Here is an 11,122-nt window from a genome sequence, read left to right as displayed (position 1 = left end):
AAACAACCCAAAACTGGTCACTTGCTTTTAATTAGCTGTCCTGGAATACCATGCACAGCAGATAATGGTCCTGCTCTTAATTTGCTAAAAAAAAAAGGGCCCGAAGCTTGATTAGAAATACACAGCCACAATCAGACTGAGCTGTTTTTTTTTTTTTTGTTGTTGTTTTTTTGTGTGCTTTGGGAAAGAAAGGTCAGACGGCATCATACCAACCAACGCTGCTTTCCAAGCCACACGTTACAGCGTCTTTGCCCCCCCCCCCCACATTCCGCCGCTGTCACATGAGTCAAAAGATGTTCAGAGTTAAGAAAAGGACAGTATGTGAAAAATAGATGGAGGCGAGCACAACAAGTGACAGCGAGTTAATGCAATTGGTTCCTGACGGCGCATGTCTTCGTGAGCTTGGGCCGTGACGCGCTGCAGATGAATCAGAATCATAAGACCGCGGCGCGGCCGTTAAAGGGAGCTGATTCACGTCGGCCAGCTGTGGCGGCGAGAGGAGCGAACACGGTGGCGTTCTCCTCTCCTTCTACAGGTGCTGCTAAACTGACTGTTAAAGTCTCCACAGGCCTCGCTGCAGCAGCAGCTCGTGAACGGGGATGAACAGCAGTAAGCAGACTCACATCACTTTCCCTAATATGATGAGTAATAACTGTGACTGGACTGTTTCTCATAGTTGAGAAGAAAAGCCCCCACATGCCGCTGTGGGCTCGTCAGCTGCTGTTTTAGATCCTCCAGCTGGTGAAATGAACATCAGGATTTGAAACTAGAGACTGAGACCATAAACTCGTTACCAAGCTGATAAAACAAGGGAGAAGTGAGGACACAAATGGGAGTGCATGTACGATAGGCCTCCATTTATTCTCCATGAACGACGTAATAAATGACTCCTAGCACGCAGCTCGGAGACTCGTATCGCGTCCATTTCGAATTACTTGATTTTGAGATTTCTGACCATCATGTGACCGTCTAGTTGGAGTAACACAGAAATCCACTCAGCAGACGCCGGCGGAGGGTCAACCTCAGCATGTTTCTCACATCTATCAGCCGTACATTAGATGAGTCATGACTCCGCTGCGACGAGCAGCCTCATCTGCTCATCCCCAAGATGAAGGGCCTGAGGTTTCAGATGACCCGACTCCAGTACGTTAACCCGTTTGCTGGAACGTCGCTCCCCTGGGTCGGAGCATCCCTGGAGAGGAGGGGAGGGGAGGTGGCCATCAAAGACAGGAAACGTGAGACAAATAAATGCACGGCTGGGGGGAGGGGCGTGCACCGGCATGTACCAAAAAGCTTTTAAGTGACGTAACATGTGGCCACGGTTAAATTAGTCTCCAGTGACATCATTTCTTAAAAGCAAGCGGGTGTCAACTTGAAGCAGCCCCCCCACAGCCCCAGCTCCAGCCCCAGCCCTCGCCAACAGGAGAAATGCTCATGTGTGCAGAGTCCCTGAATGACTTTTTTGTGCTCTACCCTCGGCCTGCAACGAGCTTGGGAAAAACAGAAGCAGTGTGGTGAATGCATTGATGTGCTAATCATTGTGTGATGTCATCTGGCAACCTCTCGTGGCTTCCCAAGCAGCCAATGGCAAACTTTAACAAAAGAGGAAGACACATGTCCCCCTCTCCTCACCAGCAAAAAAAAAAAAAATCAGTTTCAATGGACATGGTTGCATCGTCTGCTTAATCTGACTTTGAAATGATATTACTTGTTCTATAATGTGATTAGCATAATAAGAGCCACTGAACATGGAGGATAACATCAGCTGAGCTGTGCGAGAGCTGCAGGATTAATTTCGTAATTTACTTATGATACTGAATAATTTAGCGTAACACCATAAATCCCATATATTTAATGGTGCAGTCAGTTTAATGGACTGACCTTCGACGTTAATTCAATCTGGATGGCAGCGGCGGCGGGCGACGGGGGCGAAGTGCTGTGACGCGACAGGAGACGATGATCTGACGGTCCCGTGTGGTCTGGTCCGGGTCAGAACTCGGCTCATCTGCAGTGCGTTACACAATGACAAAAAGAAGTGCGCAAGTCCTGCAACACAAAAAACACTGGTTTTATAGATGGGAGCGGAGTTGAGCTTTGGACGGGACGTTAATTTTGTTTTCTTTTTAAATAGGACCAAATGATAGTTGACACACACAGTTTATACATTTCAGCCACAAGTGTCTTCACCCACATGTTGAAAGTCAATTTATTTTTATTTATTGTTGTGAAAGATCCAATTTGTGCACGCAGACCAAGCCTGACAGGCGACACTCGGGGCTAAAAACGGGTATCTCCTGGTCGCAAAGTCTCTGAAAGGAAAGTTGTCACATATGTTTTTAAACTCAATCTTGATTTTGCCTCGGTGCCCCCTTTTTACGCTGCTGCTCACCTAATGGATGGGCGCACATCTTCTTCTCTGTGCAATTGCAGAGTGTTTTTCCAAAACAGTCAACATTAACGGGAGGGGTGGTGACTCACATATAGGAAGGCCACAAAATCACAGCTGACTGAGTCATGGCTGTCTCATGACTGGCTGCTTTGTGGAAACAGAGGCAGAACATGGAAGTGTGTTGATCTGCTGGATTTTGCTCGTTGTGGGCAGAAACGTCCCGGTGTCCCCTAATGGACTCCTGTTGGAGACACGTCACAGTGGAGAGGGTGACTGAAGGGTCAGAGGAAATAAGCGAGAGCCAGAGGGGTCACAAGTTATTTCCCGTGAAGAACCAATGTGACTGTCACAACCAAAGTCGAAAACTTGGCTTAAACTGATTTATTTTTAATTCCACTTCTTACACGTGGTTGTTTTTGTTTTTTTCGCTGGATGTAAGCAGAGACCATGAAGACAGGAGGAATTTGCCTCTGATATAAAGTGAAAATAACACAATTCCAGCGGGACTGTAAGCCATCCATTTCCCACGACTCCATTAGCTAAATGTGTGAGATGTGGAGAAAAAAAAAATGTAAAAGATAAAGTATTGATTTCAGTTTAGGGGCGCACAGCTGTTATCATCAGTGAGCGCTGAGGTCAGTTGTTTTAGCTTTTGCTTTAGCTCTGGAGATTTATCACCTCTGTTGAATCGCAGCGAGGGAGAGAGATAAATTGAATGCTGATCCTCGGTGGAATAAGAAAGCAGCGTCGCTCCAAAGTGAGATATATGTGAGATATCAGTCGATGCATTTTACGCCTGAAGAATGTGATTGATGGTGCAAAGTGAAAATACCAACTTATCAACAATTATTACAGGGGAGAACTCGAGTTCTTAGTTGGGAAAAGTGGACACTTTTCGTGCGGATGGTGGATTGTTTTAAAGACGCAGTCTGCGGCCACTCGGAGGACGTTTCTCTTCGATCCCACATGCTGCCAAAAAGCCTCAATATTGTCCTTTCAATCGTCACTCAGAGGGCAGCTAAGTGTCCATTTTCCGTTTGGTTCCTCATCTCCGTTATTAGCCCCGCACTTAGAGAGCGCCTGGACTTAATGAGTCGAATCATCAGGATCTCAACCTGACAAAGGAGGAAAAAAAGAAAAGATCAGAGCAGGTTGGAAAATGACTGAACAGCGCCTCGGGAGTTTATGACTGAATGTAATGGATGAGATTTGTGCAAGGTCTGTTAATCCTGGTAATGTAAAAAATACAAACCATTATGGACAAATGGTATTATACTGCACCACTGCTCACCTACTTATAAGAATAATGTTGCTCCTAAAAGTCAGATATACTTTTGTAACGATATTAATAACAATAATCATAAATATATTTTAAAAAAATACTTTTTTCTTTTTTTACTTGAAATGTCAACGTGTATAAGAAGAAATATTTGTGTTTTCTGAGTGCGCCAATAAAAATAAATCAAACCGGTTCGGGGCGTGGCTGAGAGCGGCGACTGCTCTGTTGTGACATCACATCAAGTTACAAAAGTGCTGACAGTTAGTTTTAATGCTCAGTTCATGAATGCAGGCTCTGTTGACCATCCATTGTATTCATACAGAACCTGGACCTGATTCATAATAAAAAAAAACAAACATTTATACTATTCAGACCTTTAAGCCCTTGCCGGTTAAGTTTGTAGAAGCCACATTCATCGTTTATCTCACTGCATCACTTGTACTGCAATTATAGCATTTAATCTGGCCATCGAAGTCACCTGAGGACCTTTTGAACGGCAGCTCTGTATTTGTGAAGCAAAATGGAAGCAGCTAAAAATGATTTGTGGATTACAAAAAGTCGCACGTACGGTCCAAGTAGCACACATCCTGTTGTTTTTGAAAAGGAAGCCTCCGTATCCCTGCAGATGGGAGACGCAGAGGACGCAGCTGAACTGGGAGGAAAAACAGGTCGTGGGGACAGACATCTGACGGCGCGGCTAAAGATATGGAAAGATACTAACGGTCCAAGATCGGAAAACATGCAGATTCCACTTCACCACTTGGTGAACTCATTTGACTGTTCAGTTGGTTTTCCATATGGTCTTTTCTCTCCCGTTTCTTTTTTCTCCTTTTCAGATCCAAAATGTCTGAATGACTCTTTTCCTTAAATGCAGACTAGAATTAACAGGTTTGTTACGAAACCTTCACACTGATTAGAAAACGGTAAAGTTGTGATGGGGGGGGCAACGGCGGTGTGAACAGAGCGTTCCTTTATAATTACGTCTCTGTTTGGTTGGCGTAGAGAAACCCTTCAGTCTGCAGAAACTGTTTTATTTTAACCTTTGTTTATCCAGGGAAGTTTGGCACAGCATCGTTTCCTTTTTTTAAACTTCATTCATTCATGCCGGGCAGCCGCACTACGCTGCTTCGCTCGGCTAAATTCAGCTCCATCTCATTGTCCTCATTCAACTCCAAGTCCGACATGCTTGAGGAGCGTACATCATGGGAGTTTTGTTTTTTTTTTTTAAATGTCTTACGCAGCCCGGCCCCGACAGCTGTGAATGTGATGATAGCAGAGAATGACCCCAGAGGGCCCTGCGTGACCCAACCCCCGTCCAGATCTCCGCCGCGGCTGCCATCCCACAATGCAAACAGGAACGTGACCCCCCTTCCTTCCTTCCCACTGTAACCCAGACTTGGAATCCAGCCGCCCTTCCTCCCCGCTCTGAGGGGAATCCTCCACCCGATTTGGGAGAGCCACATCCTGCCTGACTCCCCCCTGTGAAGAGAGAAAACAGCGTGTGTTTGGAGGAATTAACAGATTTAAAAAAGATGTTACAAACATGGAATACACACAAAAAAAAGGAGTTTCCTTCACTGTGAGTCCGGAAATCAGCCTCGAAGCAGCGACGTCGCCATCATGGAATCAGGTGCAGATGGATGAATTTGTGAAATGTTTGGTCGATGTGACCAAAACCAGAAGGCAGTGGAATTCCCTAACAATGTGCAAAGACTGGAAGGCTGCCTAATCGCACTGGCGGAAAAATAGATAAATAATCCTGGTGGCGGTCGTGGTCCTGCATATTCAAACGATGTGCAAATCACATTATAATCTCATAATAGCTGTTTGTAGTGGAAGTCTTCCAAGCCATTTACCCACTTAATTTACACTTTGCAACAACAAACTCCCCCAAGTGCAGCGCTGTTAGGTTTTTCTAAAAAAATGTATATATAAAGATGCAAACACGGCAGGGCACGACGATGCCAGCTCTTAAAGCTGAAACAATTTGCGCCAGAGGTCGGTGAGGAAGAAGACTAATAGCCGACGGACTGCTCCCTCTGAGAGCTTGTTTGCACCCCAGCTTGATTCTGTCTTTTTTTTTTTTTTTTTAGTGAGTCAGAAAACACCACTCTGTGTGCTACACAAAGTAAAAAAAAAAAAAAAAAGAAAAAGGAAAGCTTCACATTCCTCTCACAGAACAGCGTCTTTCAGAGAGGACATATTTCTCTTTGTGAGGTTGAGTGACTCTTTCATGCACTGATTACTGTTTTTTCCCCCCCGTGTTAAGGATAAGACAGAAACCCCACTGCTGTTTTGGCTTTTTTTTTTTTTCAAAGCCAGCTCAAGAGGAGCATCAAATTCTGAGATTTCACACTGCAAAAAGAAAAAGAGCCGTTGCGAGCGATGTGGTTGTGGCCAAATCATCCCGAATGATGCATTTGAGCCGCTGAAGGAGCTGCTTCTCCCGGACTTTTAAATTGGAGCTGAGTGAATCTTTCTCAAGGGGAGTTCAGCAAAGTTACTTTTTGCTGATGTGAGAATTTTAAAGGGCCCATTTTTTACACTTTCCCTGTGTTTTATTTGAGATTTGATTTTCCCGAGATGTATCAGGGGTTTTATGAACCCAAAACCAGCTCGGAGTAGTTTTATATCTTCTTTGTCAAAACTTGTGGGCCAATCAGAAGAAAAGTTTTCAGGCACTCTTCTGATTGGTGAATCAATTAAAAATATAACAGTTCCAGCAGTCCTCCTCAGTTTCTGAATACAGTATGGGAGCGTTTGAGTCTAAACCAGGTCTAGCTTCTATATTAAAACTGTACAAGCATCATAGAGGACATTAACCTTCGACTGTATGGACCTTTAAGTCGATTACGTCCCTCAGTTAAGTGCTCTGAACTCATAATGTTGTCCTGCTGCTAGAAATTAGATTTATGATGAGAAAGTACGATTTTGTATCACTCATCGTCCCGTGAGAGATGAAACGAGCGGTTTATGTGGAAATAACTTTAAAACTTGCATCATTCTTCTTACTCTTCTGTACCTCAGTGTTGTCATACAGCAATATTTTCCGAGAGCTTTTTTTTTTTTTTTTGCAGAATGACAACCGAGCTGTTCGTTTTAGTCAGGGAAACCCCCCCTTCCCTCTCTCTTCTGGTCATGTGTTGCGACTGCATGAATCATTCCACTGCAAACAGTGAATGAGAGAGTTCAGCGGGAATAATAGTGCTGTATTTACACAAGCTGTGGGTTTTAATGTCAGGGCAGTCTTGGGCGTTTGTGAGTCACCAGGTCCTTAAACATGTAGTCGCTGCAGCCACACGGCTAAGCAGGCAATCATGTCGGTTTGTTGGGGTCCTGTGTGACTCACGTCGGCCGGGCCTGCTGAAGTTTGAGTACATATCGTGTTCAGAGGGAAGCAGTGTGGCATTCCAAACTAATGGACTCTATATTAGGCTCTGTGGATTGTGTGTGTGTGCGTTTCTCAGTATGTGGGCTGGCATGTCAACACAATTGCATGTGGGAGCGTTTTGTGTGCGCGTCCTTGTGCGCGTGTTTGATCTCCTACAAGAACGGCAACCCCTTTTTGTTTGTTTGTGCCACCCTGGCTCACGCTGACAATGAGCACTGTGATCATAGGCTTGCCTGTGTGTGTGTGTGTGTGTGTGTCTGTCTGTGTGTGGTCAGTGTGTAGCGCAGCAACCAGTGTGGCAGCATGGCGCTTCCCAAAGCCGCCCAGTCCAACAAACAAGCTCTGCTATGTTACAGCTGTTGTAGGACAGTACAGAAACAACGCTGGCAACCTTTACCCATCTACACACATGCAAACGCACACAAAACAGGCCGAGATTAAACTCTAGGTCCCTTTGAGCAAGGCACTCCCACATTAGCAACAATCCACCTCAGACTATGATGAGTGGACATGTTGGATGAAACGCGGCCCCATCCAGACAAAACTTTGTGTGCATTTTGCAAATTAAAATCTCAATTTATTGTCACACATACTGAGAGTTGTATCTCAATTTGTGCAACACAAGTGATGGCAAGGTTGTGCAACGTCCTAGTTTTGAATCAGCCAACTACCAAACCTTACATCATCGACAAATGACTGGTTTCAACAAACTGGTTACCGAGCTCTCTGAGTTCACATTTAACCGCAGCGGCATCACTAAGTGAGCGCGAACAGAAGTTCACGCTGCTGCTCCCCTTACCACACACACACACACACACACACACACACACACACACACACATAAAACTGTCACAGTGTGCTGACACATCCTGGTGTAAACAAGACATGACAGCACCACGGTGAAGAGTTGAACCAACATTTTTCTGTGATGTTTTGTCAAAATTGTTGCTTGCCAAGATCTGATATTATAACAGCATCGCTACTAATAACAACAAAAATAATGAGCCAGAAACACGCTTTTCCTTTGAGTGACTCAACATTACCTAAAAAAAGCTTTGCACCAAAGTTAGAAGCAACAAGCGTTTGTTTTGTTTTTTTAAACGTGGTAAGCTACAAAAACCAATTCACACTTTTGACATTACCAATGAGGACTTACACAGACACACACAGGAAATTGTAAGTTAGAAGAGAAGTCACAGCAGAAGGAAAAGGAGTCAAAACGATGGTGTTGTTGCTGAGATGTGGAACAGGAGAGTTAGGAAGGTCTGGAAAAAATGAAGGTTTACTAGAACCTGCAGAGGAAACTCTCAATCTGACACCTATCATCATGTCATCCTGTGGAGGAGTTCAGATGACAGTACCGTCCCTGTAACGGAGAATTTTTGCAGTTGTGCGAAGAGTTTCTGTCACTTTCACTGCAGCAAACCGCTTGTGCGTCGCAGAAGAGTTCAGATTGGATTGTGTGTGGCTTTATGAATGACTGGCAGGATGTTGAAAAAAAAAACAAACAAAAAAAAAAAACCCCAAAAACAAACAAAACAATTGTGCTCGCTCAGCAAAGCTCCTGAATTAAATAACAAAAAAAAAAAAAGATGGATGCATTTCTGGAAAGCTCGTAGCGTTATGGCTGCAGAGAGGAAAACGGATTTGCTGTGAACGTCCAGTGAGCTCAGTTACAGCTGCCTCTTTGTGCTGAAATGAAAAAGTTAAAGTACTGTTCATTGACTGAAAATCAAATTTTTCATTAAGACCACAGGCTGCTTATTACCACTCCTTTATTAAGCATGCACATAAATTAGTTCAAGGTAAAACCACTGAGGTTTCCATCCTCTGCATCTAATGAGAATTAAACATTCATGCTGCCTTAAATGCACATTAATCAGCATCAATAAGTGTTAATTAGTATTGAGTAACATTTACCTTGTTAATCACCCCAAAGCCATGCACCCAGGGTGGAAAATTCATTTTCCGACTCCTGTGGTCGTGTCATGCGGCGTTACCCACAATGCAGTGTGATGACAGTGCCAAAGGCTTACCGGGGCAGTCTGTCGCTCTGTCCCAATTTTTTTCCTTCTCCGTGCCGAAGCCTCGGCCCGCGTGGACCCTTACACGCTGAAAAGTGTCAAACGCTCGAGATGGCACATTTCAACACCTACTGCGCCGCTCTCACTTTTCACTTTCTTTCTAATCTGGAGGACAAAGAGTTTTTGTTTTGCTTTCCACCTTAATGTAACCTGCGGTCATACGGAGCGTGACATTCCTCCGAGATAGGGCAGTAAAAACACGTCAAATCTGTGGAAAAAAAAAAAAAAAAAGTCAACCTCTCATCATGCGCTATTAAATTACATTAAATGGCAGCTGGGAATGAGCCCGGGTAAACATCAGCTAAAATCAAAATGGAGCCAGCTCCTCATGGAGTCCGCCTCAGGTTCCTCCATAACCAGTTTAACGGTCACAAACGGGGAGCAGCGCTTGTCCGGCGTTAAATCATTTTGCAGAGAACACACACTTTAATAATGAAAATGTGTGTGTGGCATTTGGTGGATGGATGGTGCCAGGGCCGGATCGGCACAGGACGGAGTGACACCGGTGGCGGGCTAATGACACGGGCCTCAAGCTGTTCTCACACCTGCCATAGATCTGCCTCGCTCGTGCTTGACATTAACATTGAGGACGGGGGCCATTTCCAGCACACACACACACACACAAAAGCAAATCATGCAAAGACAGCTCCGCGGACATACGTGAGGGTGGAAAAAAAAAAAAAAAAACACCAGTTAGAGCCCGACTGTTGAACGCTCACACTCACACAAACAAACAAATAGGCCATTATCCTTGAGAGCCCAATTAGGCAGTAAATGGGAGAGCAGAGTTGTTAGTGGAAGAGAGTAAGACACACATGATTGGATGACATGATTGGACGGAGAGTGTGAAGGTTCAGGATAACATTTAAAACACTTAACTTTTGCTAACGCCCCCTAATTGCACAAAAAGCTGATTTAAGTACAATTTAATGTTTAATGGAAACTCCTACCATCCGTGCTGCAGCATAAACCCCCTTCATATCTCTCAAAGTAGCTGTTTTAGCCCTCAAATTATCAATCGCTTCCCCAAATTACTCCTTTGTGGTCTCAGTCTACACATATTTTCACAATTTAGTCAGTTGTACCAGGAAACTAAATAATCTGCTCTCTCAAATGAATCGTTTGGCATAGAAATGATGAAGTAATTAGTTTTCAGCTTTGTACCCTCAACTTCCTCGCTATGCACCTCAAATATTTAATACAGCTTTAATTTCTCTGATTGACAATTGTGCGTTTATTTACCATTTCAGATGTTAAACGTAAAACTGTGTATGTGTACAATTGACGGTTTTATCTTTTGAGGATTAAAGTTTCCATCCTGTCCAGACGACACAGACCAGCGGAGAGGATCCGGGATCGACAGCCTGGAAGCTTCTAAATTGCGCAGTTGTGATGTTTTGTTTTATTTTTATTTTTGGTGAAGTTACAGGTTTGACTTAACGCTGTGTCTCAGCCGTTCAGAGACAGCACTGACCCTCAGACAACAGAGCTGCAAAATGAGCTCAACTCAGCAACCATCAGGGACTCATTTCACCGGTTGGAGAAAGATTTTCAATTTGAATGAATCCTATGGGAAAATGTTTCCACTTCTCACATGATTCATTAGCTCAGTAAATGTTTTACACCATTTTATGCTCTCGGCCTCTAATTTCAAGCCTTCTACAACACCAAACGATGCTCCTTCTTCAGCGTATGAATGAGGACGTGGCTGCCGTGTGACCGACAGGCGCCAGAAGCTCGCAATCCAGCGTCTGATGCCAAATTAGGCTGCAGTTATGCGTCGAACTCTTTGTTTTCCTGCAGAGATTTAGGCCGTTACGTGGCCTGTGTGGACACGGCTGATTCCCTTCCCACCATTATTTGGCATCGGGAAACTGCTTGATCGGCTAGTTTAATTCTTAGTCATTCAAATGTAATTTTTAATCCACCCTTTCTCTTGAGTCAGCGAATTTTAGATTCAGCAGCAGATAGAGGGGGTT

At 44.2% G+C, this 11,122-nt stretch overlaps 1 long non-coding RNA gene across 2 annotated transcripts; it reads right to left on the bottom strand.

Annotated features, from left to right (window-relative positions):
* Nucleotides 1-277: 277 nt before the first annotated feature.
* LOC115058389 (uncharacterized) lies at nt 278-5,699 on the bottom strand. Of its 2 annotated transcripts, XR_003842067.1 has the most exons (4): nt 4,237-5,699; nt 2,390-3,504; nt 1,882-2,046; nt 278-1,192 (listed from the first exon to the last, which is right to left on the bottom strand). It is a non-coding gene; the product is annotated as an uncharacterized LOC115058389 (long non-coding RNA). The 2 variants fall into 2 exon arrangements; XR_003842066.1 differs by having other exon boundaries at nt 1,882-3,504.
* Nucleotides 5,700-11,122: the final 5,423 nt, after the last annotated feature.

Source organism: Echeneis naucrates, chromosome 17 (genome assembly GCF_900963305.1).
Source record: "Echeneis naucrates chromosome 17, fEcheNa1.1, whole genome shotgun sequence".
In the NCBI taxonomy this organism is placed as follows: Eukaryota; Metazoa; Chordata; class Actinopteri; order Carangiformes; family Echeneidae; genus Echeneis; species Echeneis naucrates.
The sequence above is the reverse complement of the archived record's forward strand: the minus strand, read 5'-3'. Positions and strand labels throughout refer to the sequence as shown.